The sequence below is a fragment of the Pongo abelii genome, chromosome 13 (genome assembly GCF_028885655.2).
Source record: "Pongo abelii isolate AG06213 chromosome 13, NHGRI_mPonAbe1-v2.0_pri, whole genome shotgun sequence".
NCBI classification, from domain to species: Eukaryota; Metazoa; Chordata; class Mammalia; order Primates; family Hominidae; genus Pongo; species Pongo abelii.
The window spans coordinates 21,348,225-21,375,120 of record NC_071998.2 but is presented as its reverse complement, the minus strand read 5'-3'; the positions used below and the strand labels follow the sequence as shown (position 1 = coordinate 21,375,120).

Sequence of the window (26,896 nt, the reverse complement as noted above, 5' to 3'; positions counted from 1 at the left end):
TTTTCCTGCTTCAATCCTTATCCTCCTACAGCCCATTCTCAGCACAGCAGCCAGAAAGATCCTAGAAGGGAAGTCATACCATCTATCACCACTCCTCTGCTCAGTGATCTCATCTCACTCAGAACAAAGGTCAAAAACAAAGTATTCCTAATAGTCTAGAAGGTCACCATCTTACCTCTGAACACTCCTGTTCATGGAATACAGCAAGCACACTTTTGCATCCGGGCTTCTGCACTTAAACAGCTTGATGCCTAACTTCCTTCGAATTTCTGCTCACATGTCACTGCGCCAGTGAGGCTTTCTCTGACCAACTGATTGATTTTTTTTTTTTGAGACAGAGTCCTGCTCTGTCACCCAGGCTGGAGTTCAGTGGCATGATCTCAGCTCACCGCAACTTCCGCCTCCCAGGTTTAAGTGATTCTCGTGCCTCAGCCTCCTGAGTAGCTGGGACTACAGGCGGGCACCACCACACCTGGCTAATATTTGTATTTTTAGTAGAGATGGAGTTTCACCATGCTGGCCAGGCTGATCTCCAACTCCTGACCTCAGGTGAGCTGCCTGCCTCAGTCTCCCCTGCTGGGATTACAGGTGTGAGCCACTGTACCCCGCCCTGATTTACTTTTTTTTTTTTTTCTTAAGTGAAAACAAGTTTATTAAGCAAGTGAAGGAATAAAGAATGGCTACTCCATAGGCAGAGCAGCCTGGTCAAGTGATTTAAATAGCACCCGCTTTCATTCTTTGCTTATCTTTGCCTACCCTGATCTATTTTTCTTCTTACCACTTATCATCCTTATGGCATATTTATGCTTACTGTCTGTCTCACATGATGAGGATGTAAGCTTCATAAGAGTAGAGGTTTCACCTGCTTTTGTTCACTACTGTGTAGCGAGTATGTAGGCCTGGTACACAGTAGACACTCATTTGTTTCTCGCATGTAAGTCAGGAGAAAGGCCCCGCACATTATGAAGTAATAAACTGGCACTTTCAGTTTGATACAAGCCTTCTGTTATTTAGATAATATGAGTCTGATCACTCCCAGGAGTGCAGGAAAGGCTCATTTCTGGATCCATGAAATAGAATACTAGTTTTTCAATGATCTAAATGTAGACCTTGAAAAACTCACAATTATGCCATTCTGCTGGGTGTCTCCTTGTAAACTCAAGAGCATTTCCCTTCAATTCTCAATATGAACTGTTTACCTTTTGGGTAAAGCAAGGTACACTAGACAAAAAAAAAAATCATTTGTAATAACGCAAAGACGTGGTCACGAAGGGGGCAATGGTACCGATGAATCACACAAATACAAAGATATGTACATATTACATTTGAACAAAGGCAAGTATGTATGGTGCACTGGGATTAGGTAATTCTTCCAAATAATTGAACCATGCTCTCCAGTCTATTTAATTTCCCTAATCATCCCTCTAATCACCAAGAAGAGACTAAGCTATTTTTCTCTGCAAACTCCCTAGCTCACACTTACTCTTTGGTCTCAGAAAAATAAGTGACCAAAAACTATTATCTTAGGCTGGGTGCGGTGGCTCACGCCTGTAATCCCAGCACTTTGGGAGGCCGAGGCAGGCGGATCACGAGGTCAGGAGATAGAGACCATCCTGGCTAACATGGTGAAACCCTGTCTCTACTAAAAAAACAAAAAATTAGCCGGGTGTGGTGGCAGGCACCTGTACTCGCAGCTACTCAGAAGGTTGAGGCACGAGAATGGCGTGAATCCGGGAGGTGGAGATTGCAGTGAGCCGAGATTATGACACTGCACTCCAGCCTGGGCGACAGAGCAAGGCTCTGTCTCAAAAAACAAACAAACAAAAAACCACAAAAAAAAATATTATCTTCTAATTTCTGACAAGATCAAAGCCCTGCATTATGTAGATGAAATGCAAGCCTTAATTATAGTTTGAAATCATATTTAGGCCGGGTGCAGTGTCTCACGCCTGTAATCCCAGCACTTTAGGAGGCCGAGGCAGGCAGATCACAAGGTCAGGAGTTCGAGACCAGCCTGGCCAATATGGTGAAACTCTGTCTCTACTAAAAATACAAAAAAAAAATTAGCCAGGTGTGGTGGCGCACACCTGTAATCCCAGCTGTAATCCCAGCTACTCAGGAGGCTGAGGCAGGAGAATTGCTTGAACCTGGGAGGCGGAGGTTGTGGTAAGCTGAGATTGCGCCACTGTACTCCAGCCTGGGCAACAGAGTGAGACTCCGTCTCAAAAGAAAAAAAAAATCATATTTGTATCAGATTATCAGTCATATATATCTACTCATGTAACCCTAAACAAACTCTGTGAAAACACAAATCCTGGAAACTGCAATATTCACCCAATAAATTAATATACATACACTGTATAGCTAAGAATGGAAGGAAATGACAAAACAAGTTAAAATACAGATAAATCTAAATAACCATGATCAATCTGGCTACATAATTGTGTGGAACATTTTTAAAAATCATTTCCAAAAATATGTAATATATAAAGATAACATAAATAAAATTCCAGATTTGCAAAGAAAAAAGTAAAGAAAGCAGATGTACTAAAATGCTTGTTTTACAATTACGAGGACTCAAAAAGATACTATTTAGTGCTCTGCCTCTGACAGAGAATTTTAAAAGCCTTCTTAAAATCTGCATGGACCAATAACACAAAAAGATACTTAACATCATTAGCCATGGGGGAATGCAAATCAAAACTAGAAGGAGATACCACTTCCCAGCCACTAGGAGGGCTATAATCAAAAAGACAGATAACAGAGAACAAGCGTTGGCAACAATGTGGAGAAATTAGAACCCTGGTACACTGCTAGTGGGAATACAAAATGGTTTAACAACCTTAAAAAACAGCACGGCAGTTCCTTAAAAGGTTAAGCATAGAGTTCCACTTGACCCAGTAATTCTACTCCTACATAGGGGTGGGTTCGTGTTTACACAAGAGAAATAAAAATATATGTCCACGTAAAAACTTGTACACAAGTGTTCATAGCAGCATTCTTTTTTTTTTCTTCTTTCAAGATGGAGTTTCACTCTTGTTGCCCAGGCTGGAGTGCAATGGCGCAATCCTGGCTCACTGCAACCTCCACTACCCAGGTTCAAGTGATTCTCCTGCCTTAGCCTCCTGACTAACTGGGATTACAGGCATACGCCACCACGCCTGGCTGATTTTATATTTTTATAGAGACAGGGTTTCTCCATGTTGGTCAGGCTGGTCTCGAACTCCTCACCTCAGGTGAGGACGCCTGCCTTGGCGTCCCAAAGTGCTGAGATTACAGGCATCAGCCACTGCACCCAGCCCATAGCAGCATTATTCATAATCATCCAAAATAGGATGCAATCCATATGTGCATTAACTGATGAATGGGTAAAGTATAATACATCTATACAACTAATATTTACCTATAAAAAGTAACAAAGTGCTGGCCGGGCGCAGTGGCTCACGCCAGTAATCCCAGAACTTTGGGAGGCCGAGGCGGGTGGATCACGAGGTCAGGAGATCAAGACCATCCTGGCTAACACTGTGAAACCCCGTCTCTACTAAAAATACAAAAAAAATTAGCCGGGTGTGGTGGCAGGCGCCTGTAGTCCCAGCTACTCGGGAGGCTGAGGCAGGAGAATGGTGTGAACCCAGGAGGCGGAGCTTGCAGTGAGCAGAGATCGGGCCACTGCACTCGAGCCTGGGCAACAGTGCAAGACTCCGTCTCAGGAAAAAAAAAAAAAAAAGTAACAAAGTGCTGATATATGTTACAACATAGATGAACCTGAAAATACTATTCTAAGTGGAAGAAGCCAGTACTGTTCATAAAAGTGCAAATTGTATGATTCCATTTATATAAAAGGTCCAGAACAGGCTAATCTACAGAGACAGAAAGTAGATAGCTGTTGTCTAGGACTGAGATGGGAGGAAATGGAGAGTGACCGCCAATGAGTGGAGGATTTCTTTTCAGGGAGATGAAAATGCTCTGGTATTAGATAGTGGTATTGGTTACACAACTGTGAATACACCAAAACCCACTTAATTGTATACTTTATTTGGGTAAATTGTATATGTCAATTTATATTTCGATAAAGCTGTTAAGAATGAGGTAGCAGGCACAATGGGAGGCTTATAATGCGTAGTTTTAGTATTTTATTTCTTGACCTGCTTGGTAGTTACACACGTGGGTTCACACTATGATGATTCACTGAGCTGCAAACTTACAGGATATGAATGTTTCTATACGTATTTCATATGTCAAACAAATGTTTCAAAAAATAAGTTTATAAATACTGACTTGGAAAGAGACCCAACATTATTATAAAGTGGGAAAAAAGCAAGTTTCAGAACAACATATATACTATGGTCCCACTTTTTGTAAATTTATACACAACAACACTACATGAATATACACATATCCAATCCTCACTGACCTCTGCAGGATTCAAATAAAGGAACTTTTATTTTCTCTAATATACATTTCTATAACATTTTAAATTTTGCCATGTATATTTTTGTAATCTGAAGACAATAATGTCTACTTATAAAAAAATTTAAAAAGGCATAAAGATAGCCAGTTGTGGTGGCTCACGCCTGTAATCACAGCACTTTGGGAGGCCGAGGCAGGCGGTTCACCTGAGGTCAGGAGTTTGAGACCAGCCTGGTCAACATGGAGAAACCCTGTCTCTACTAAAAATACAAAAATTAGTCGGGCGTGGTGGCACATGCCTGTAATCCCTGCTACTCAGGAGGCCGAGGCAGGAGAATCGTTTGAACCCAGGAGGTGGAGGCTGCAGTGAGCCGAGATCACGCAATTGCACTGCAGCCTGGGTGACAAGAGTGAAACTCTGTCTCAAAGAAAAAAAAAAAAAAGGCATAAAGACAAAATTTAATAAAGAGAAGAGAAATTCCTGAATTAGTATACAAAAATATACAAATAATAAATCCAAGAATAGATTTTTTTTTTTTTTTTTTTGAGACAAAATCCCGCTCTTGTTCCCCAGGCTGGAGTGCAATGGTGCGATCTCTGCTCACTGCAACCTCCACCTCCCGGGTTCGAGCAATTCTCCTGCCTCAGCCCCCCAGATAGCTGGGATTACAGGCGCCTGCCACCACGCTGGGCTAGTTTTGGCATTTTTAGTAGAGATGGGGTTTCACCATGTTGGCCAGGCTGGTCTCGAACTCCTCACCTCAGGTGATCCACCTGCCTCAGCCTCCCAAAGTGCTGGATTACAGGCGTGAGCCACCACGCCTGGCTGAATACATTCTTTAAAAGACGATCATTTAAAAAATAATAGCAACTACACCAGGCGTGGTGGCTCATGCCTGTAATCCTAGCACTTCAGGAGGCCGAGGAGGGTGGATGACGAGGTCAGAGTTCAAGACCAGCCTGGCCAAGATGGTGAAACCCTGTCTCTACTAAAAATACAAAAATTAGCGAGGCTTGGTGGCGGGCACCTGTAATCTCAGCTACTCGGGAGGCTTAGGCAGAGAATTGCTTGAACCCGGGAGGCGGAGGTTGCAGTGAGCCGAGATCACGCCACTGCACTCCAGCCTGGGTGATAGAGCATCTCAAAAAAAAAAAAAAACTGCAACTAATCTGATTGCTATTACATATACATATATACACACACACACATATATACACACACACACATATACATAACAGTAATAGTGAAATTATCTTTTCCAACTATTTAAAATTATGAAAAAAATTAGATGTCTACTTCAAATTTTTCAAGATTTTCAGAGTATATATTCAAAATACTTTGAATATCACTGAATTAAGGAGAGTAATTATGCAGCAAGAGAAAACAGCCCAGTGCAAGGAGGCCGCAGCTCTGAGCTATGGGGCCTGAGAGAAGAGCCTAGCCCTCTGTGGGCCTGTTTCCTCAATATGACAATAAGGAGGTCAGATTATGATTCTGCTGCTCTCTGCTTCAAGAGTCACTAACTGGGTGGGTCAGGCCATTTGGGATATAACATCACTACCAAGAATAACACCATTAGCAGCAATAATAAAACCCACTACAGCTTTTTCAACAATTAATGTACACTTCCATGCATCATCTCTATACACAAATGCCTGCGCCTCTCACACGGGTAATTTGTGGACACACACCAAAATGGTACCTGTTACCACCTCTGGGATTATAGTGGGGAGAGGAATAAGAATAGAGGGTCCATCAGTCAGGTCCCAAAAGTAAAGAGATGGCAAATACAAATTAGAATAATCTGAGAAGGGTTTGTTTATAAAAGAAATAATTACAAAGTTGGAGGGTAGAGACTACAGAAACCATGGGGATGGAACAGAAATCATGACTAGTAAAGGCAGAACAAGGCTGAGCACCAGTAGCTCACACCTGTAATCCCAGCACTTTGGGATGCCGAGGTGGGAAGACTGAGTGAGCTCAGGAGTTCAAGACTAGTCTAGGAAACACAGCAAGATTCCACCTCTACAAAAAATGTTTAGAAACTAGCCAGTTGTGGTGGCACGCGCCTGTCCGTCCTTACTCAAGAGGCTGAGGTGGGAAGACTGCTTGGGCCCAGAAGCTCAATGCTGCAGTGGGCCATGATCGCACCACTGTACTCCAGCCTTCTGGGCAGAGCAATATTCTGTCTTTTAAAAAAAAAAAAAAAAAGCAGAACAAGTATTGTTTCTAGAAGTCCCAAAGAAGATAGGAGACAGAGATTACCAGAACGCAGAATCCAGGTATATAATACATGCTACCCTGAGAGGTGAAGGGATAAATATTCTGACCTCCTTCTCCTTTGGCCCTTCAATCCAGAGGGCCTAAGAGTTCTTTATTTGGGGCAAAGAGCCAGGTAGAAAAGAGTAGAGGATGGATCTGGAGAGGTAAAGAAAAGATATCCAGCCCAGATTTCTTTTAACTTTTTATAAAATTAAATACATGAGCCTGGCATGGTGGCTCACGCCTGTAATCCCAGCACTTTGGGAGGCTGAGGCAGGTGGATCACTTGAGGTTAGGAGTTTGACACCAGCCTGGCCAACATGGCGAAACCCCGTCTCTATTAAAAATACAAAAATTAGCCGGGCGTGGTGGCGGGTGCCTGTAATCCCAGCTACTCGGGAGGCTGAGGCATGAGAACTGCTTGAACCTGGTAGGCAGACGTTGCAGTGAGCCGAGATCATGCCACTGCACTCCAGTCTGAGCAACAAGAGCAAAACTCTGTCTCAAAAAATAAAAAAAAATTAGGCCGGGCGCAGTGGCTCACGCCTGTAATCCCAACACTTTGGGAGGCTGAGGCGGGTGGATCACAAGGTCAGGAGTTCAAGACGAGCCTGACCAATACGGGGAAACCCTGTCTCTATTAAAAATACAAAAATTAGCCGGGCATGGTGACAGGTGCCTGTAGTCCCAGCTACTCAGGGGGCTGAGGCAGAAGAATTGCTTGAACCCAGGAGGCGGAGGTTGCAGTGAGCCGAGATCGCACCACTGGACTCTGGCCTGGGCGACAGAGCAAGAGTCCATCTCAAAAAAGTAAAACCTTACATAGAAACCTGAAGTCCCACCCTCCATAATCCTGGATCCTTCTCTCCAGAAGTAATCATTTTTGTTATCAGTTAGGTGGGGTTTACTGTTGGCCCTTTCTATACAGACAGAGAGACATATGACAGTAAAATACAGAGAAGTGTTTTATGGAGTGCTATTCGTTTAACATGAATGGTATTACTCTACTACTTTGTTCAATCTTTTTTTTCCCCACTATTTTCAGTTCAGTTAGAAAATAATGTTCAAGGGCCAGGCACAGTGGCTCACACCTATAATCCCAGCACTTTGGGAGGCTGAAGCGGGCGAATCACCTGAGGTCGGGAGTTCGAGACCAGCCTGACCAATATGGAGAAACCCCATCTCTGTTAAAAATACAAAAAATTAGCCAGGCGTGGTGGCATATGCCTGTAATCCCAGCTACTCAGGAGGCTGAAGCAGGAGAATTGCTTGAACCCGGGAGGTGGAGGTTGTGGTGAGCCAAGATGGCGCCATTGCACTCCAACCTGGGCAACAAGAGCGAAACTCCAACTCAATAAAAAATAAAAAATATATATAATGTTCAAAGCCTGGTGCGGTGGCTCACACCTGTAATCTCAGCACTTTGGGAGGCCAAGGCAGGTGGATCACTTGAGCCCAGGAATTTGAGACCAGCCTGGCCAACACGGCGAAAACCCGTCTCTACTACAAAATACAAAAAATTAGCCAGGAGTAGTGGCACCTACCTGCAGTCCCAGCTACTTGGGAGGCTGTGGAGGGAGGGTCACTGGAGCCTGGGGAGATCGAGACTGCAGTGAGCCAGTACTGTGCCACTGCACTCTAGCCTGAGTGACAGAGTGAAACCCTGTCTCAAAACAAACAGAAAGAAAAAGGAAATAATGCTCAAGAAGCCAGGATGAGATGGATGGGCTTGATTCTCCTCAGTTGTTTCTACTCCACCACAGTGGCTCTCAGAACACACCCTGCCCTTCATCTGCATTAGCGTCACCTAGGAACCTGTTTAAAATGAAAACTGCAGGCCCCACCCAGTGAGGTGAATCAAAAGCACTGGTGGGGGTGTCCAGCTTTTAAAGTCTAAGAACCACTACTCTACCTCCTGGTACTCAAAACTTTCTTCACCATCACCTGATGCCTTGCCAGAAATCGGCATTTTAACAAGATCCCCCTGGTCTACCTCACGGCCACAAACCATAACCCCCAATCCATAATGCTTCGCACCCATCCACACAGTGTCTGAGTGGTTTCTGGGAATGGGAGGTAGGGGAGGCCCGCTGAAAGAGCAGTGGTTTTTATCTCTTTGAATATGAATCTATCACTTACCAATCCTGTGGGAAAAAGAGCACTGCATGCCCTAGTTAGAGTATGTTGTATGTGTGACAGAAAGCACACAACTACCATTAAACTGCCATGGAAATTTATTCCACTTAGATGTCACTGTTATGTCATAAGTTATTTTTCTTTTAAAATAAGGGAATTTCAATTTTAACCCCAGGCATAATAAAATTACCAAGATTGTCTAACCTTTGTTTGTATTGCTAATATTGTAGTAGGAATCCATCACCTTAAAACAAACCAACCAAGGGGATATACCTTACCTTCTCTGCTCGAACAAGGACACCTTTACCAACATCTAGCCCCCACTTCCATGCAGCAGCCCCCACCTCCATACAGCATGGAGGAAGGAAAACTATTTCCAGTAGTTCACCTTTAACTTCCTGCTGCCTCTCTCAAAGACTCATAGATTTTATCTCAAAATCTGAACCCGAAGGCCCCTAACTCCATCTCTCCCTTTGCTTCTCTCTCATTTTCCTCCAGAGACTTCTCTGGTCTGTTGTACTGCAAACATGTCAGCTCTTCCAGCAAATCTACAGGTGAACTGCGTACATATTTATGCCTAAGAATTGTACTGTCTCACTGCTCAATCCAGCTTGACTCAGCCTAACACAACGATGGGCTTTTTTAAGGCACTTCCAGTTTCACTTCTAGCTCCTACCAGGCTTCCGCCCCGCCCCAATGCAACATAGCCCCCTCAGTTTCCCAGACCCAGGAAGTAGCAAGGTCAATTCTGTGAGGCCCATATCCAATTTGACTTGCCTCTCTCTTCTTAAAGCAATCTTGGAATTAAAATTTCTAAAGCCCCCTTTCAATGTAATAACTTTTCTTCCATAGAAACAAGAGGTTTTAATCAAGCCTTAAAAATAAATTTGAGCCTTGTGTTTTTAATCACATAGCATTGGGAAAAATAATATAACTATTCTACCAAATTTCAAAAGGAAACATGTTTACATCTCAAATGTGCTATAAAAAGATCCTGGTATGGTAAAACTAGCTTGATTTAGACTCCCACCCCAACCTTTTTTAAACTTCTCCAACACAGTTCCAGAATAACTTGTCAAAATCACTTCTAAAGCGGTAATCCCAGCTACTCCAGAGACTGAAGTGATCGCCTGAGCCCAGGAGTTCCAGGCCAGCCTGGGCAAAATAGTGACTCATCTCAAAGTAACAAAACAAAACTTACCCTGTCAATTAGACTCAAAAGATGTATAGTACTAACTAAACATTCCGGAGTCAAATTGTAAACTTCAGTTTTTATCTCAACACAGAATTCATGAGTTGCACATAAATTTACTTTACTTCTTTTTAGGAATGGAGTCTTGCTATGTTGCCCGGGATGGTCTCAAACATCTGGCCTCAAGTCATCCTCCCACCTCAGCCTCCCAAGTAGCTGGGATTACAGGTGAGCCACCACATCCAATTTACAAATTCACTTTAAAAAGTCAAATATTTTCACTTCTTGCTTTGCTTCTTGGATTTGTTTGGGGAGGAGGAATGTTTCTTTTTTTAGCAAATAATGGTAGCTTTTACTTGAAGCTTTAAAATATCAATTTAAAAAAAACAATTTTAAAATAACAATTTGTTTTCAACTATATATGCAGTTTTAATAAAAGTATTAGATAATTCAATTACAAGAGTTCTTGACTTACATTCCTGCCATTAGCAAAGACAGTCAACAATGTCTTAAGAGCCACCAAACATATCAATCTCTAGATATGGTCTAAACCTAAGGTTATTTAAAAAACTAAAAACAGTGAGTGTGTAGAAACTCTTCAGTTATCTGGATTAATCAGTTTTTATCCTGCCTGTATACAATCAATATCTTCCTCCTATGAATTAATTCCACAGTTTAGTAATTTTGAAAGGCAGAGAATTCATTTTTCCTTCCTAGGTATCCATAAACCAAGCTTGTCTAACCCATAGCCCAGGATGGCTTTGAATACAGCCCAACACAAATTCATAAACTTTCTTCAAGTGTATTTTATGTATGGTCCAAGACAATTCTTTCAACGTGGCCCAGAGAAGACAAAAGATTTGACATCCCTGGCCAGCAGTTAGCAGCACTCAAATAAAAAACAGGCCTTATTCCAAAAGTTTATATAATCTGGCTTTGACCTTAGAAGCCCATTTTGCCATAGATCATTTTCTAAATGGTAGGTTCCCAGGATGGCCCACCAATACCTATTAAGCCCACAATATAGATGAGATACTGAACTACCAAGCCCAGCCAAGAAGTTTTTCTTCATCTGTTTAAGTGCCCAAACAAGCACTCAGTTAAGATCTAATGTTGAGAATCACAGAGCATGGGACCTTTTCTAAGAAGTAACTTAAATATGCCTGATTTATAGAGAATCCAGGGCTGGGTATGGTGGCTCTCATTTGTAATCCCAGCACTCTGAGAGACCGAGGCGAGTGGATCACCTGAGGTCAGGAGTTCAGGACCAGCCTGGCCAAGATGCTAAAACTCTGTCTCTACTAATAATACAAAAATTAGCCAGGTGTAGTGGCACACGCCTTTAATCCCAGCTACTCGGGAGGTTGAGGCAGGAGAATCACTTGAACCCAGGAGGCGGAGGCTGCAGTGAGCCAAGATCATGCCATTGCACTCCAGCCAGGGTGACAAGAGCGAAACTCCATCTCCAAAAATAAATAAACACAATAAATAAAAAAAATAAAGAGAATCCAGTGCTGGGCACAGCTGGGGGTGCAGTCCCAGCTACTCAGGAGGCTGAGGCAGGAGGATTACTTGAACCCAGGAGTTCAAGTCCAGCCTGGACAACATAGTGAGACCCCATTTTTAAAAATAAATAGCTGGGCGCAGTAGCTCATGCCTGTAATCCCAACACTTTGGAAGGCTGAGGCAGGCGGATCACCTGAGTTCAGGAGTTCAAGACCAGCCTGGCTAACACGGTGAAATCTCGTTTCTACTAAAAATACAAAAAATTAGCCAGGCATGGTGGTGCACACCTGTAATCCCAGCTACTTGGGAGGCTGAGGCAGGAGAATTGCTTGAACCCAAGAGGTGGAGGTTGCAGTGAGCCAAGATTGCACCACTGCACACCAGCTTGGGCAACAAGAGCGAAACTCTGTCTCAAAAAAGATATTAAATAAATAAATAAATAAGTGTACCAGTCTGATGCAGGTACTCCTACTCTTGATGTGACCAAGTAATGAATGATTTAAAAACTCAATTTTTGGCTGGGCGCAGTGGCTCACGCCTATAATCCCAGCACTTTGGGAGGCCGAGGCAGGTGGATCACAAGGTCAGGAGTTCAAGACCATCCTGGCCAAGATGGTGAAACCCCGTCTCTACTAAAAATACAAAAAAATTAGCCGGGTGTGGTGGCGGGAGCCTGTAATCCCAACTACTCAGGAGGCTGAGGCAGAGAATTGCTTGAACCTGGGAGGCGGATGTTGCAGCGAGCTGAGATCATGCCACTGCATTCCAGCCTGGGCAACAGAGCAAGACTCCACCTCGAAAAAAAAAAAAAAAAAACCTCAATTTTTAAAACCCTAGCACAGACGGGGCGCAGTGGCTCATGCCTCTAATCCCAGCACTTTGGGAGGCCGAGGCAGGCAGATCACGAGGTCAGGAGATCGACACCATCCTGGCTAACACGGTGAAACCCCATCTCTACTAAAAATACAAAAAATTAGCCCAGCGTGGTGGCAGGCGCCTGTAGTCCCAGCTACTTGGGAGGCTAAGGCAGGAGAATGGCGAGAACCTGGGAGGCGGAGCTTGCAGTGAGCCAAGATCACGCCACTGTACTCCAGCCTGGGCGACAGAGCAAGACTCCGTCTCAAAAAAAAGAAACCCTAGCATAGTAATTCAGAACTTAAAAACAAAGTTATTTCTCAGGAGAGACAAAGGCAAAACAAAAGACTGCAAATTCTCTTCATCGGCTAAAATAGTGATCAACTTTGCTTATATTCAGTCTTTTGTTATCAAAACTACTTGCTGTGTTTTCGGAGGCTATCTGTAAAGTAAGATGCAGTAAAGCATGATGGCTAAAAGTACAGATTCTGGCACTAGACTACCTGGGTTCATATCCCAGGTAAACACTCTTAATAGCTGTATCATCTCCAGCGAGCTGTTTAACCTGTGTGCTCCAGTTTCATCTGTACAATTAAGTATGAGTCCCTTAGGGGACTGCAGTGAGGATTAAATGAATTAATCCACATGAAATACTTAGAGTAGAACCTTAAATAATAAGCACACAATAAGTGACCACTATTATCAGATATTTAAAAATAGGTAGAATTTAGAAAAGGAACTGAAGGAAAAAGAGGCATTATAGGCTGAAGTAACAATCAAAGGAACAGAGGTAGAAAAATCACACACAGGGCTGGGCACAGTGGCTCATGCCTGTAATCCCAGCACTTTGGGAGGCCGAGGTGGGCGGATCATGAGGTCAGGAGATCGAGACCATCCTGGCGAACATGGTGAAACCCCGTCTCTACTAAAAATACAAAAAAAATTAGCCGGGCATGGTGGCGGGCGCCTGTAGTCTCAGCTGCTCGGGAGGCTGAGGCAGGAGAATGGCGTGAACCCAGGAGGCAGAGCTTGCAGTGAGCCGAGATCGCGCCACTGCACTCCAGCCTGGGCGACAGAGCAAGACTCCGTCTCAAAAAAATAAAATAAAATAAAAAGAAAAATCACACACAGGTGGGCGAAAAGGTGTTGTTCTATTTCCCTGGAGAACAATATTTATGATGAAGAACAGTAAAGACTAGAATAATGAGGACCCAAGAATGCTGGCCCTCAATGCCAGACCAAAAAATATGGCTTTTACTTAGAAAGCAGCCACTTAAATATTTGATCTAAATATGTGCTTTGGCAAGGTTATCAAGGTTATCAAATCATATCATTAAGCCCAGCACTGTGGCTCACGCCTGTAATCCCAGCACTTTGGGAGGCCGAGGCAGGTGGATCACTTGAACCCAGGAGTTTGAGACCAGCCTGGCCAACACGGCGAAAACCCGTCTCTACTACAAAATACAAAAATTAGCTGGGCATGGTTGTGTGCACTTGTCGTCCGAGCTACCCACTCGGGAGGCTAAGGCAGGAGAATTGCTTGAACCTAGGAGATGGAGGTTGCAGTGAGCAGAGAGAGCACCATTTCACTCCAGCCTGGGCAACAGAGTGAGACTCTGCCTCAAAAAAAAAAAAAAATCTTATTACTATTAATGCAATTGTGATGTTTTTGCAATCCCAAAAATGCATTTGTTTTGCTAACACTGTCATAATCTATCATTGAACTGATGCATATCTGAATTATCTCTGAAATCCTCACTGTGCCTAGTACATAGTAAGCACTCAACAAATGTTTACCAAATTATTAATATTAGTAATTATTATTATTAATCATTATCTTTTTGTATGTGTGTGAGACAGAGTCTCCCTCTGTCACCCAGGCTGGAGTGGAGTGGCATCGTCTCAGCTCCTACAACCTCCATCTCCTGGGTTCAAGCAATTCTCCTGCCTCAGCCTCCCAAGGAGCTGAGATTACAGGCGCCCACCACCACGCCTGGCTAAGTTTTTGTATTTTTAGTAGAGGCAGGTTTTCACCATGTTGGCCAGGCTGGTCTCGAACTCCTGACCTCAGATGATCCGTCACCTTGGCCTCCCAAAGTGCTGGGATTACAGGCGTGAGCCACCATGACCGGCCTCAAATCATTATTTTTTAGTGGCCAACAGAGAGCAGTAAAATAGAGACAGGGGTTAATCCCCTAAAGAAATATAAACTAGCCGGGTGCGGTGGCTCACACCTGTAATCCCAGCACTTTGGGAGGCTGAGGCAGGCGGATCACAAGGTCAGGAGTTCGAGATCAACCTGGCCAATATGGTGAAAGCCCATCTCTACTAAAAATACAAAAATTAGCTAGGCGTGGTGGCTATAGTCCCAGCTACTCTGGAGGCTGAAACAGGAGAACTGCTTGAACCCAGGAGGTGGAAGTTGCAGTGAGCCGAGATAATGCCACTGTAATCCAGCCTGAGTGACAGAGCAGGACTCTGTCTCAAAAAAAAAAAAAAAAAAAAGAAAGAAATATAAATTATAAATGAGGCAAATAACCTAGATTATAGTTTACAATAAAGCTAAAATAAGTCATTGCTAATCAACATACTTAATTAAAACAGGATTTTGTTTTGTTTTTGAGACCGAGTCTCGCTCAGCCACCCAGGCTAGAGTGTAGTGGCATGATCTCGACTCACTGCAACCATGGTCTCCTGGGTTCAAATGAGTCTCCCGTCTCCCTAGTAACTAGGATTACAGGCACCCACCATCATGCCTGGCTAATTTTTGTATTTTAGTAGAGACAGGGTTTCCCCTTGGCCAAGCTGGTCATGAACTCCTGACCTCAGGTGACCCGCCCACCTCAGCCTCCCAAAGTGCTAGGATTATAGGCATGAGCCATTCCACCCAGCCAAACCTTATGTATTTTAAAGTCTCATAAAATTTAGCTGTCAAATTGGTACAGCCTTTTCAAAGGATTATTTGGGCAATATCTTTTTAATGGACTACCAGACAGTCTTTTTTTTTTTTTTTTTTTTGAGATGGAGTTTAGCTCTTGTTGCCCAGGCTGGAGCACAATGGCATGGTCTTGGCTCACTGCAACCTCTGCCTCCTGGGTTCCAGTGATTCTCCTGCCTCAGCCTCCCTCCCATGTAGCTGGGATTACAGGCGCCCACCACTGTGCCCAGCTAATTTTTTTTTGTATTTTTAGTAGAAACCGGATTTCACCATGTTGGCCAGGCTGGTCTCGAACTCCTGACCTCAGGTGATCCACCCACTCTGGCCTCCCAAAGTCCTGGGATTATAGCCGTTTCCTAATCCAGGACAAAATTATGCTGGCGGGTAAGAATAAAGGTCTAACTCCTAACTTGACTCCAAGTAATTGGAGGAAAGGACAGCTTTCAGTAGCCATAGGTTTCCATGGAGTACACACTATCTACCTGTACACCATAGACGTCAATGCTAATTACAGCAACAAACAGGGCCACCCTCATCCTGAGAATGGACTCCTGAAGTTTACAGTCTTAAAGTCTAAAGATTATTGGCCAGGCGCGATGGCTCACGCCTGTAATCCCAGCACTTTGGGGGGCTGAGGCGGGTGGATCACAAGGTCAGGAGTTCAAGACCAGCCTGGTCAAGATGGTGAAACCCCATCTCTACTAAAAATACAAAAAAATTAGCCGGGCGTGGTGGTGGGTGCCTATAATTCCAGCCACTCGGGAAGCTGAGGCAGAGAATTGCTTGAACCTGGGAGGCAGAGGTTGTTGCAGTGAGCCGAGATCGTGCCACTGCACTCCAGCCTGGGTGACAGAGCGAGACTTGTCTCAAAAAAAAAAAAAAAAAAAAGATTACCTTGCAGTCAATTCTTTGGTGTATTTCTTACAAAATACAACAATAAAACAGGCTGGGCATGGTCACTCATGCCTATAATCCCAGCACTTTAGGAGGCCAAGGTGGGAGGATCACTTGAGCCCAGGAGTTCGAGACCAGCCTAGGCAACATAGTGAAACCTCCATGTCACAAAAAAGTGTAAAAGGTTAGTGTAGTTGGCCGGGCGTGGTGGCTCACGCCTGTAATCCCAGCACTTTGGGAGGCTGAGGCGGGCGGATCACGAGGTCAGGAAATCGAGACCATCCTGGCTAACATGGTGAAACCCCGTCTCTACTAAAAAATACAAAAAATTAGCCGGGCATGGTGGCGGGTGCCTGTAGTCCCAGCTACTCGAGAGGCTGAGGCAGGAGAATGGCGTGAACCTGGGAGGCGGAGCTTGTAGTGAGCTGAGATCGCACCACCGCACTCCAGCCTGGGTGACAGAGGGAGACTCTGTCTCCAAAAAAAAAGGTTAGCGTAGTTGTCACACTCATTGTCCCAGCTACTCAGGAGGCTGAGGTGGAAGGACTGCTTGAGCCTGGGAGATGGAAGCTGCAGTGAGCTATGATTACCACTTCCACTGCACTCCAGAGTGGGCAACAAAGCAAGACCTTGTCTCAAAAAACAAAAAAACAAACAAACAGAAAACAGCAGTTTGAGATACCAATAACAAGTAATACAGTAATAATTAACATATTAAGAAAAAAGTTTTCACTAAAAGATTGCCAACAAGACTTCTTAGAAGCACATCATGACATAGAATGGTTGATATAAGTGTTTATTACCAGACGTGGTGGCTCAAGCCTGTAATCCCAGCACTTTGGGAGGCTGAGACCATCCTGGCTAACTCGGTGAAACCCCGTCTCTACTAAAAATACAAAAAATTACCCGGGTGTGGTGGCGGGCGTCTGTAGTCCCAGCTACTCGGGAGGCTGAGGCAGGAGAATGGCGTGAACCTGGGAGGCGGAGCTTGCAGTGAGCAGAGATCATGCCACTGCACTCCAGCCTGGGCGACACAGCAAGACTCCGTCTCAAAAAAAAAAAAAAAGAAAAAAAAAAAGAGAGAGAGTTTATTAAGCATACATCCCCAGATAAACTGATTTTTTTCTGGTGGCAATAGGGAGAAATCACTTCCCAAAAAGGTAAGTATTTAAAAAAAACAAAAAAAACAAAAAAACAAGAAGATTGGCCAGGCACGGTGGCTCACACTTGTAATTCCAGCACTTTGGGAGGCCGAGGAGGGCAGATCACCTGAGGTCAGGAGTTCGAGACCAGCCTGACCAACATGGAGAAACCCCGTCGCTACTAAAAATACAAAATTAGCCAGGCTTGGTGGCGCATGCCTGTAATTCCAGCTACTCGGGAGGCTAAGGCAGGAGAATGGCTTGAACCCAGAAGGCGGAGGTTGCGGTGAGCCGAGATGGTGCCATTGCACTCCAGCCTGGGCAACAAGAGTGAAACGCTGTCTCAAAAAAAAAAAAAAAAAAAAAAAAAAGATTAATGGGCGCATCCCTGGGAGAATAAGCAAGTTATGTATTTGGCTTTTGTGGGCAATCAATCATTCTGGTAACACAAACATAAGGCAAAGTAGACCCAGATTTCTATATATTTTCCTCTAAAGTACTTTTAAGTTACAATTTCAGACTTAAAAAAAAGAAAAAGGTTCCAAGCTCAGTCTTGTCCTTTTTTAAAGCTGCAAGTATTATAATTTAAAACTCTGAAATGTATTCGCTTAAACACGTTCCTGTCACTATTAACCACAATGCTCCATTATCCACTTTGGGTACTGTCTCCAGATGATTTTTAATCCCTGCCTGACTTCTCCCTACCAACAAGTACTTGGATACCATCTTTACCCCGCCTGCCCCCACTACTTGGTTGTGCCTAGGGAATTATAATTACAGCAATCCCGCCTTTAGAACATCCTCAGAGCACAAAGCTTCTTTGTATAATGGTGGAGGGAGAGTGCCCTCCAGGCTCCACAGAAAAGAGTGGGTGGTAGCAACAGAGGAAGAGGAACTGGAGCCACTATGGTGGCCCTCAGTTCTAGTTCAATATTGTTTGTGGGAATTTACTTGTAATGACCAGCCAGGGTTCTGTTGAGCTTCTGCATCTCCTCCCATGTGGGGGTGGAGAGAAGCAGGGCTTATCCTGGCAGATGGGCAAAATCACCATGCCCAGAAGACCAGGGAGCAGAAGGAAGCAAGAAATTTGGGAGAAAAGCAAGCAATAACTGTCTTGAATTGCACCCCGCTATGTGATTCTCAAGACCTTAAGTGAGGAAGTTTTGACAACAAAAGCTATCATCCTAATTAACCAGTGGTTAGTATTGGCATTACTGGCACTCGGTAGATGCTCAAAGATGTATTGAGGTGGCAATAAAAATCTACATAGGAAGACAAATCTATAAAAAAAAAGTTTTAACAACAAGATAGCACAAAAGTCAAATGAAAAATACTTTTTATTAATTATGAGTCCCAGCCGGGCATAGTGGCTCATTCCTGTAGTAATCCTAGCACTTAGGGAAGTCGAGGCAGGAGGATTACTTGAGCTCAGGAGTTCAAGACCACCCTGGGCAACATAGCAAGACCCCATCTCTTTAAGTATGAGTTCCAACTCTTCTCTATCTGTAAATGTGATTTTTTTTTTTGAGATGGAGTCTCACTCTGTCGCCCAGGCTGGAGTGCAGTGGTGTGATTTCGGCTTACTGCAAGCTACGCCTCCCAGGTTCAAGTGATTCTCCTGCCTCAGCCTCCCGAGTAGCTGGGCCTACAGGTGCACACCACCACGCCCAGCTAATTTTTGTATTTTTAGTAGAGACAGAGTTTCACCATGTTGCCCAGGCTGGTCTCAAACTCTTGAGCTCAAGTGATCCACCTACCTCGGCCTCCCAAAGTGCTGAGATTACAGACGTGAGCCACTGCGACTGGCCCCGTAAATGTGATTATTAAATGAATACCTGTTTTACTTTCTGCCTACTCTACTTCTGTTTAGTCTGAGAAACTGCTCACTTTTTAGTTTTCTGACAATAAAACAAATTTCAACAGAAGGTCAGCATGCAGCATCTGCAGCCACTAAAATCCAAGATGCAGAAGCAGAATGGACAGGCAACTTTTCAACTCCAAGAATATCCCAAAAGCACTACAAATTGTCCTACTACCTAACTGCTTGCTATTCTTCTTTCCATGTATATAGTTTTCTCTCTTTTTTTTTTTTTTTTTGAGACAGGGTCTCACTCTGTTCCCCAGGCCGGAGAGGGCAGTGGCACCATCTTGACTCACTGCAATCTCCACCTCCCAGGCTCAAGCGATTCTCCTGCCTCAGCCTCCCAAGCAGCTGAAATTACAGGCAAGTGCCACCACACCCAGCTAATTTTTGTATTTTTAGTAAAGACAGGGTTTCACCATGTTGCCCAGGCTGGTCTCAAACTCTAGCTCAAGTTATCCACCCGCCTCGGCCTCCCAAAGTGCTGGGATTACAGGCGTGAGCCACCACACTCGGCCTCTTCCATGTATATAGTTGGTCCTCTTACTACTACTTCCCTACATTTCTCAACAAAGTCAAAGGATCAGTATATGCACCAAAACTCACAATATCTCGCTCCCTTATTTCTATGCATATTTTACCACAAAAGCAGAAAACGAAGTGATAGCTTTTTCTTTTTTTTTGAGACAGAGTCTTGCTCTGTCACCCAGGCTGGAGTGCAATGGTGCAATCTTGGCTCATTGCAACCTCCGCCTCCTGGGTTCAAGCGATTCTCCTGCTTCAGCCTCTCAAGTAACTAAGATTACACGTGCGTGCCACCACGCCCGGCTAATTTTTGTATTTTTAGTAGAGGCAGGGTTTCACCATGTTGGCCAGGCTGGTCTCAAACTCCTGACCTCAGGTGATCCACCCGCCTTGACCTCCCAAAGTGCTGGGATTACAGGCGTGAGCCACCTCACCAGCTAGTGATAGCTTTCGACAGCATTAACTATTGATAAACCCTAATATACTCCCATCATTCTACTCTTCCACCTGTCCAACATCACTGCAGTTAACTGTTCTAAGCAGTCCCAACAACAGCGCTAATATCCATTTAAGTAGAACAGGAAAAAAACTGAAACCACTCTGGGTAAGGCCTGCAGGTAGGAATTGTTTATTTTCCTTCTGTGGGCAAAAGACCACTTTTGTTAAACATCTTTAGTTTTTTAACACATAATTTCTTTTAAAAAATTCCTCCAAGACAGCAGCATAAGCAAATTGAAACATCCTATCCCACCACCCTCAATCATGTTTAAAAATAATAATAAAAAAGACAACAGAAACCACTTCAAATGTATCTCTCCCTTGAGCCCCCAGAACAGCATTCATCCACGACAACTGTTCTGAAAAACTCTGCCATTATTTCCAAAAGCAGTAGGAAGTCCGGTCTTGTCCTTGGTTTGTACTCCCCCCTCCTCTTTCTCCAAGAAGAAATGAAACAGCAGGAAGCGTAAACAACCACTTAATGGAAAATACAAATGGGTAAATATTTTCAAAATTGGCTAAAAACCCTCAGGTCTTCAGGAATGCTAGTGCAGGGGGAAACAGGAAGAGAAAAATAACTGCATTTACCCCTCCAAGTGAGCACTGTAAGAAGACAAGAGCAAATGTGGCACATAGGTACTATACTTTCTCTCCTCCATTTACCAGATACTTTTGTCTTTTTTTTTTTTTTTTTTTGAGATGAAGTTTCGCTCTTGTTGCCCGGGCTGGAGTGCAATGGTGCAATCTCGGCTTACAGCAACCTCTGCTTCCTGGGTTCAAGCGATTCTCCTGCCTCAGCCTCCCAAGTAGCTGGGATTATAGGCATGTACCACCACGGCTGGCTAATTTTGTATTTTTAGTAGAGACGGGGTTTCTCCATGTTGGCCAGGCTGGTCTCGAACTCCCAACCTCAGGTGATCCGCCCACCTCGGCCTCCCAAAGTGCTGGGATTACAGGTGTGAGCCACTGTGCCCAGACTTTTTTTTTTTTTTTTTTTTTTTTTTTTGAGACAGAGTCTCACTCTGTTGCCCAGGCTGGAGTGCAGTGGCCTGATCTCAGCTCACTGCAACCTCCACCTCCCGGGTTCAAGCGATTCTCCTGCCTCAGCCTCCAAAGTAGCTGGGATTACAGGCATGCACCACCATGCCCAGCTAATTTTTCTATTGTTAGTAGAGACGGGGTTTCACCATGTTGGCCAGGCTGGTCTTGAACTCCTGACCTCAGGTGATCCACCCGCCTGACCACAGGTGAGCCACTGTGCCAGGCCGACAATGGTATTTTCTAAATAGCTTATTCTGTACATATTTCTCCAGCCTCATAACAAAGTTTACTATTTTAAGCTGTGCTCTTTGGTTCAGCTGAGCATGGTGATGAAAAGCCCCTTCCCATGAAAAGTTCACATGGAGAACTCTTGAAGCCCCTAGGGCAAGCACCAACCCAGACCTCATGGTAAAGCCCACAATGCATATGGATGAAACTGTTAGTTACAGCTGGACTAACAGTTCCAAAGGTGCAGAACAGTGCTAGATCACAGATCACCTTTGCGTGGATTAGAAAAGGTGCCCCTTCTCTGACGGCACACAGTTCCACACTAGGTACTCATCTTGGTAAGTGGAGTACAGAATAGATTTCCACCCTCACTTGCCACCCGAAACAGGTATCCTTTTGCTGGGTGCAATCTCTATGGTCCTACACAGCAGCACCGTTAAGAAGTGTACTGGCCAGGCACGGTGGCTCACACGTGTAATCCCAACACTTTGGGAGGCCGAGGCAAGCTGATCACAGAGGTCAGAGTTTGAGACCAGCCTGGCCAACATGGTGAAACCCCGTCTCTACTAAAAATACTAAAATTAAATATCCGGGCATGGTAGCAAGCGCCTGTAATCCCAGCTACTCGGGAGGCTGAGGCAGGAGAATCGCTTGAACCTGGCAGGTGGAGGTTGCAGTGAGCCGAGATCTCGCCATTGCACTCCAGCCTGGGCAACAAGAGCGAAACTCTGTCTCAAAAAAGAAAAACAAAAGCGTACCTGGGCAATGCTGGACCTCCAAAGTGGGTTTCCAGATAGAGGAACCTTAAGAAAGACAAACAGGCACTTCACAAATTTCACTATCAGAAAGCCTCAGATTTGTTAATATAAATTCATTCATAAACACATCAGGACTAAGGAAGAAAGGTCTAGCAGAGAAGGAAAACTAGCAAATTTGGGAGAAAGGACACTCTTCCATCTTGAGGGATAATCAGTTGTCTCCTACAGACCTTAATCTCTGACCATAGGTTCAGACGGCTGAACCTCAAATGTTGGTCACAAGCTAAAACAATCATTAGCATCTGCAGAGGGATGGATCATCTTTCTCTTAAGACATGATGACATGTTTACCTTTGGGGGTTTTACTTTCTCCAAATTTTCCTTCTCTGCTAGACCCTTTTTGCCCTTACTTTTTGCCCTAACTTTAAAACCACATACAGTTGACACATGCATTAAAATCTGTAAAACCTGATAAACAACCCTGGTAGGTAGTGGGCCCCTTAGCTAACTCCATGAAAATCAGAGGAATGGACAACCTAGATTAAGAGGGGTATGGCATCCAACCCTATCATTCTTTTATGCTCCACAAAAGAGGTGAAGTATTACATGGGTCAAAATTCCATCCCAGTCATCCAGGAGTGGGAACAGAGGGGCAGCCTAAGGAAAAGATGAGGACCAGGCTGGGGCAAACCTAAGATAGTGGTTCTCAAACTTTAGTGGGCATCCGAATCTACTGGGGAGTTTTCTCAGAATCAGATGTCTGGGTCCCTCCCTACACCTGATATATCAGAAAGTCCTGGAGCACATCTATTTCGACAAAGCTCAAACTGCTGACACAGGTCCACTAGAAAGTTTAGAAATAATGAGAAATCTACCGCAACTATCAGCAGTTCCAAAATAAAAGTCATCCATTGCAAAACTAGGTTTAGCAGATCAGAAAGGGGTGAAAAAGGATCACCAGCCTGCATGTCTAACAGGCTGCGCTAGGCTGGAGCCTGTAGGAGAGGTCCATTATTATGAAACAAAAACTGTGTTCTATAAACAAATTTTTTTGTGTGAGAAATATTTCAAACATCTGAAAAATATTTAGAGTATACTAAATATCTCTATACCCTACACCCAACATTACCAAATCTTAATTTACAATTACCTGATTCAGATTTTTTTTAAGTAATAGAACATTAAAGGTACAAATAAAGCCCTTTTGGGTACCCTTGTGTAATCCCATTTCTCCTCTTCCCAAAGACAATCATTACACTTAATATGTATATTTTAATACTATCACCATATATTGGCATAGCCACAAACAATATTATTTTTCATGTTTTCAGATTTTAAACACGTGAAACGATTCTGTAAGAATTCTTCTGACTTGCTTCCCTGCTCCATATGGTTTTTGAGATTCACCTATTTTAATGCATGAGGCTAGTTTATTTTTCACAGAGCTGTAATATTCAATTGTATGGGTCTATCTAAAAATGTATGTATTGGCCAGGAGCGGTGGCAAACGCCTGTAATCCCAGCACTTTGGGAGGCAGAGGCGGGCAGATCACGAGGTCAGGAGATCGAGACCATCCTGGCTAACACGATGAAACCCCGTCTCTACTAAAAATACAAAAAAAAATTAGCCGGGCATGGTGGCGGGCGCCTGTAGTCCCAGCTACTCGGGAGGCTGAGGCAGGAGAATGGTGTGAACCAAGGAGGCGGAGCTTGCAGTGAGCAGAGATCGCGCCACTGCACTCCAGCCTGGGTGACACAGCAGCGAGACTCCGTCTCAAAGAAAAAACCAAACAAATAAATAAATAATAAATAAAAATGTATGTATTCTTCTGTTGGTGGACATTTAAGCTGGAATGAGCATTCTTGTATTTTTTTCATACTTATTTTCTTGGACAAGTGTACAAGGATCCCTTAGGGTACATATATATACCCAGAAATGGACATTTTAGGTAAATGAATATGTCTGCTCACCTTCACACTAAACACCAAATACCCCTACTCTCTAAGGTGGTTGGATCCATTTACATTTCCACTACACTATATACAAGTTTATTTATCCACAACCTTAATAATCCTCGGTTTATCACAGCAGTACATTTTTGCCAACCTGATCGGTGTGAAATGTCATCTCACTGTTGTTTCTATTTGCATTTCCCTGATTGTAAGTCTCTCACAAGTACATTTTCTTGCTTTTAAGTATATATTTGCCAAATATGTGTTTTAGAGTTTTTTAGAAAAATCTAACCCATCTTGTCTGAATTGGGGCAGTCCTTCCCAAAGCACCCTGCCAACAGCCACCACAGCAGGAAAGCTAAGGTGCAAGAGGGCAGCAAGAAAACAGCTGACTTAAACAAGGAATCATCTTGGACAAAGGGCCTTAATTAATGCATTTGTTAATTAGTCTTTCCCTTCCCTCTTTTGTCAAGCCTTACTTCCAAGACAATACTCCAGGCCCTGGGGGTCTGCATCCTTAGAACAGGAGCGAGAATGAGGGGGAGGGGGTGCTCAAGCTAGAACGTTTCTATAAAAGTATAGCTGTCCTTACTCAAAGAAAAGAAGTGACTGCAGTCCAATTCACACTCAACCTTGTAAGCTACCATCCACCTCCAACAGACTCCTTTCAAACTCATCACGTTTGGCACCTTCTTTGAAACATCCCAATCTTTTTCTCCAGACTAGACACCGTCCCCCGCCCTTCAGCAACCCTTTCATCTCCCTTCCCCCACAATGACTGAATACCCTCTCCTTTTTCCCCATTCTATTTTCTAGCTCCACGGGACCCTCTTCCCTGCCTGTAACACGTTGCTCTCTCCCTTGCCTCTAGAACTGCAAGTCCTTTCCCCTTCCAAGGGACATCCGCAGTCAAAACAACCCACCTCATCATCCACCCCAAATAAAAACGGAAATCCCATGTATTACATGCCAGGCAGGCGGGTGACTCGGTCCCAATCCTCCCAGCTTCCTTCCCCCTTCACGCCTGGGATAGCTGTTCTTTCTCGGGGAGTTCTCCAAGTGTGGTAGGTCCAAACCACCTGGAAAAAACTCACACGGCCTTCTGCGCCGTAAATGTCTTTACCAAGGCCATGTATGCATTTCTGGTTTCGGCATGAACGAAATTCGGGCCATTTACTGAAAAAAGACACCTTACGGGCGCCTCCACAAAAGCGGGCAGGCCTCCCTCCCAGTAATTCCAGCTGAATTGGTTTAGTCCGTGCAGTGGTGGGGAAGGTGGCCTGGCAGAGACCAAACGGTCCCCACGATAAGAAGTTTCCGAAGCTCTGCCCCACTCACTCAAGAAAGCCCTCTCCCCGAGAGCACACCCCGCACAGAAGTCTTTCCCTCTGCGGCTCCCCAGGGCACCACCAAGCTCCCAAGTCGGCCCCCTGCTCTTCCGTCCCACTCCGCAAGAGATCATTACTACCAAGCGAGCCCAAAAAGGGCTGGGTGGGTGTGCCAGGGTCCAGGGGCTGATCCCCTCCCCCCAGATCTATCTCCCTCGGCTCCCGGGGGCCAGGGGATCGACCTCTTCCCAGCCCCCTCTGCTCGGGGCCCGCGCCGGCCCAGGGTGGCCCTGGGTCCCAGCCAAGCTACTGCTCTCACTGGCTATGTGACCTTGGGCAAGTCACTTCCCCCTCCAAGCCTCGGTTTCCTCCTCCGCCGAGCAGAGACCTAGAGAGGTCCTGCCCTGCACACCCTGGGGGAGGGGGCTACCCACCGGGTGGGAAAACGCTTTGTGAGCCGCTCCGCGCGGCTGAGGCGCAGGGCTCGCAGGGGCTCCGGGGCCGGACAAAGCTGACCCGGACAACGCTCCTCCCCGTCGGCGGGGCCGGGCGCCTGGACCACACGCCTCCGGCCCCCACCCGCGGGACCGACCCACGCCCCTCCCTGCCTGGCCCGCTCCGGGACCCCGTACCTGCTCCCGGCGCTCGGCCGCAGGCGCCGCCACCCTGGGCGCCCGCCCGGAGAGGCCCGTGGCCCGGAGGGCTGAGGCGGTCCGTGGCGGCGGGCTCCGACCGGGACGGCGGCGGTGGGGGGCGCGGGCGGCGCGGGGGCCCGAGCTCGGCGGGGCCCGGCCTGGGAGACGACGACTGAGGCTGAAAGTGCGCGGCGGCGGCGGCGGCTGCTGAGGCGGCGGCGGCAGCGACCGCGGCGGCCGCGCTTCCGCTCATGGCGGGGCCGCGAGCAGCGGCTCCGACTGCGACTCGACTCCGGCGCGGCGGGCGCTGGCTGGGCCCCGGCCGGCAGCAGCGGTGGCGGCGACGGAGGCGGCTCCCGAAGAGGGAGGAGGCGGAGTCGGGAAGCGGCGGCGGCGGCGGAGGGGGCGGGGACGTGGAGGGGGCGGGGACGCCGAGCCGCCGCCGCCAATGGGCGCGGGGCTCCTCAGCCGCGGCTCCGGGGGCGGGCGGGCGGCGCCGAGGGGTATCCTCAGTCTCCGCCGCTCCCTGAGGCGGGGAGGCCGAGCGCGGGCCACCCGCCGGGAGAGCCCAGCTGCAGGGGCTGCCCCGCCCCCGGCCCGCCCCTGAGGCGCGGCCGCGGGCCTTTGGGGCCAGGCCTCGCGCGACCCAGGCTGGGGCTGCGCTTGAGCTCCGCTGCGCAGAGGTTCGCGCCCGCGAGGGGGCCGGAACTCGGCCCAGATAGCTACTGCTCGC

The 26,896-nt window shown here is 45.7% G+C and overlaps 1 protein-coding gene across 9 annotated transcripts in view; it reads right to left on the bottom strand.

The window, feature by feature from the left end:
• The window catches only part of RNF38 (ring finger protein 38), a 153,089-nt gene extending 126,802 nt beyond the window's left edge, over positions 1–26,287 (bottom strand). For 3 of the 9 annotated variants that reach the window (XM_024252427.3, XM_054519704.2, XM_024252428.3), the window contains exon 1: positions 26,161–26,281. The gene's annotated coding sequence lies outside the window, so the exon portion shown is untranslated. Of the gene's footprint in view, positions 1–17,100; positions 17,241–25,962; positions 26,092–26,160 lie in introns of those variants that run through there. The other 6 variants (XM_054519705.2, XM_054519715.2, XM_063713933.1 and 3 more) reach the window with 6 other exon arrangements.
• Positions 26,288–26,896: the final 609 nt, after the last annotated feature.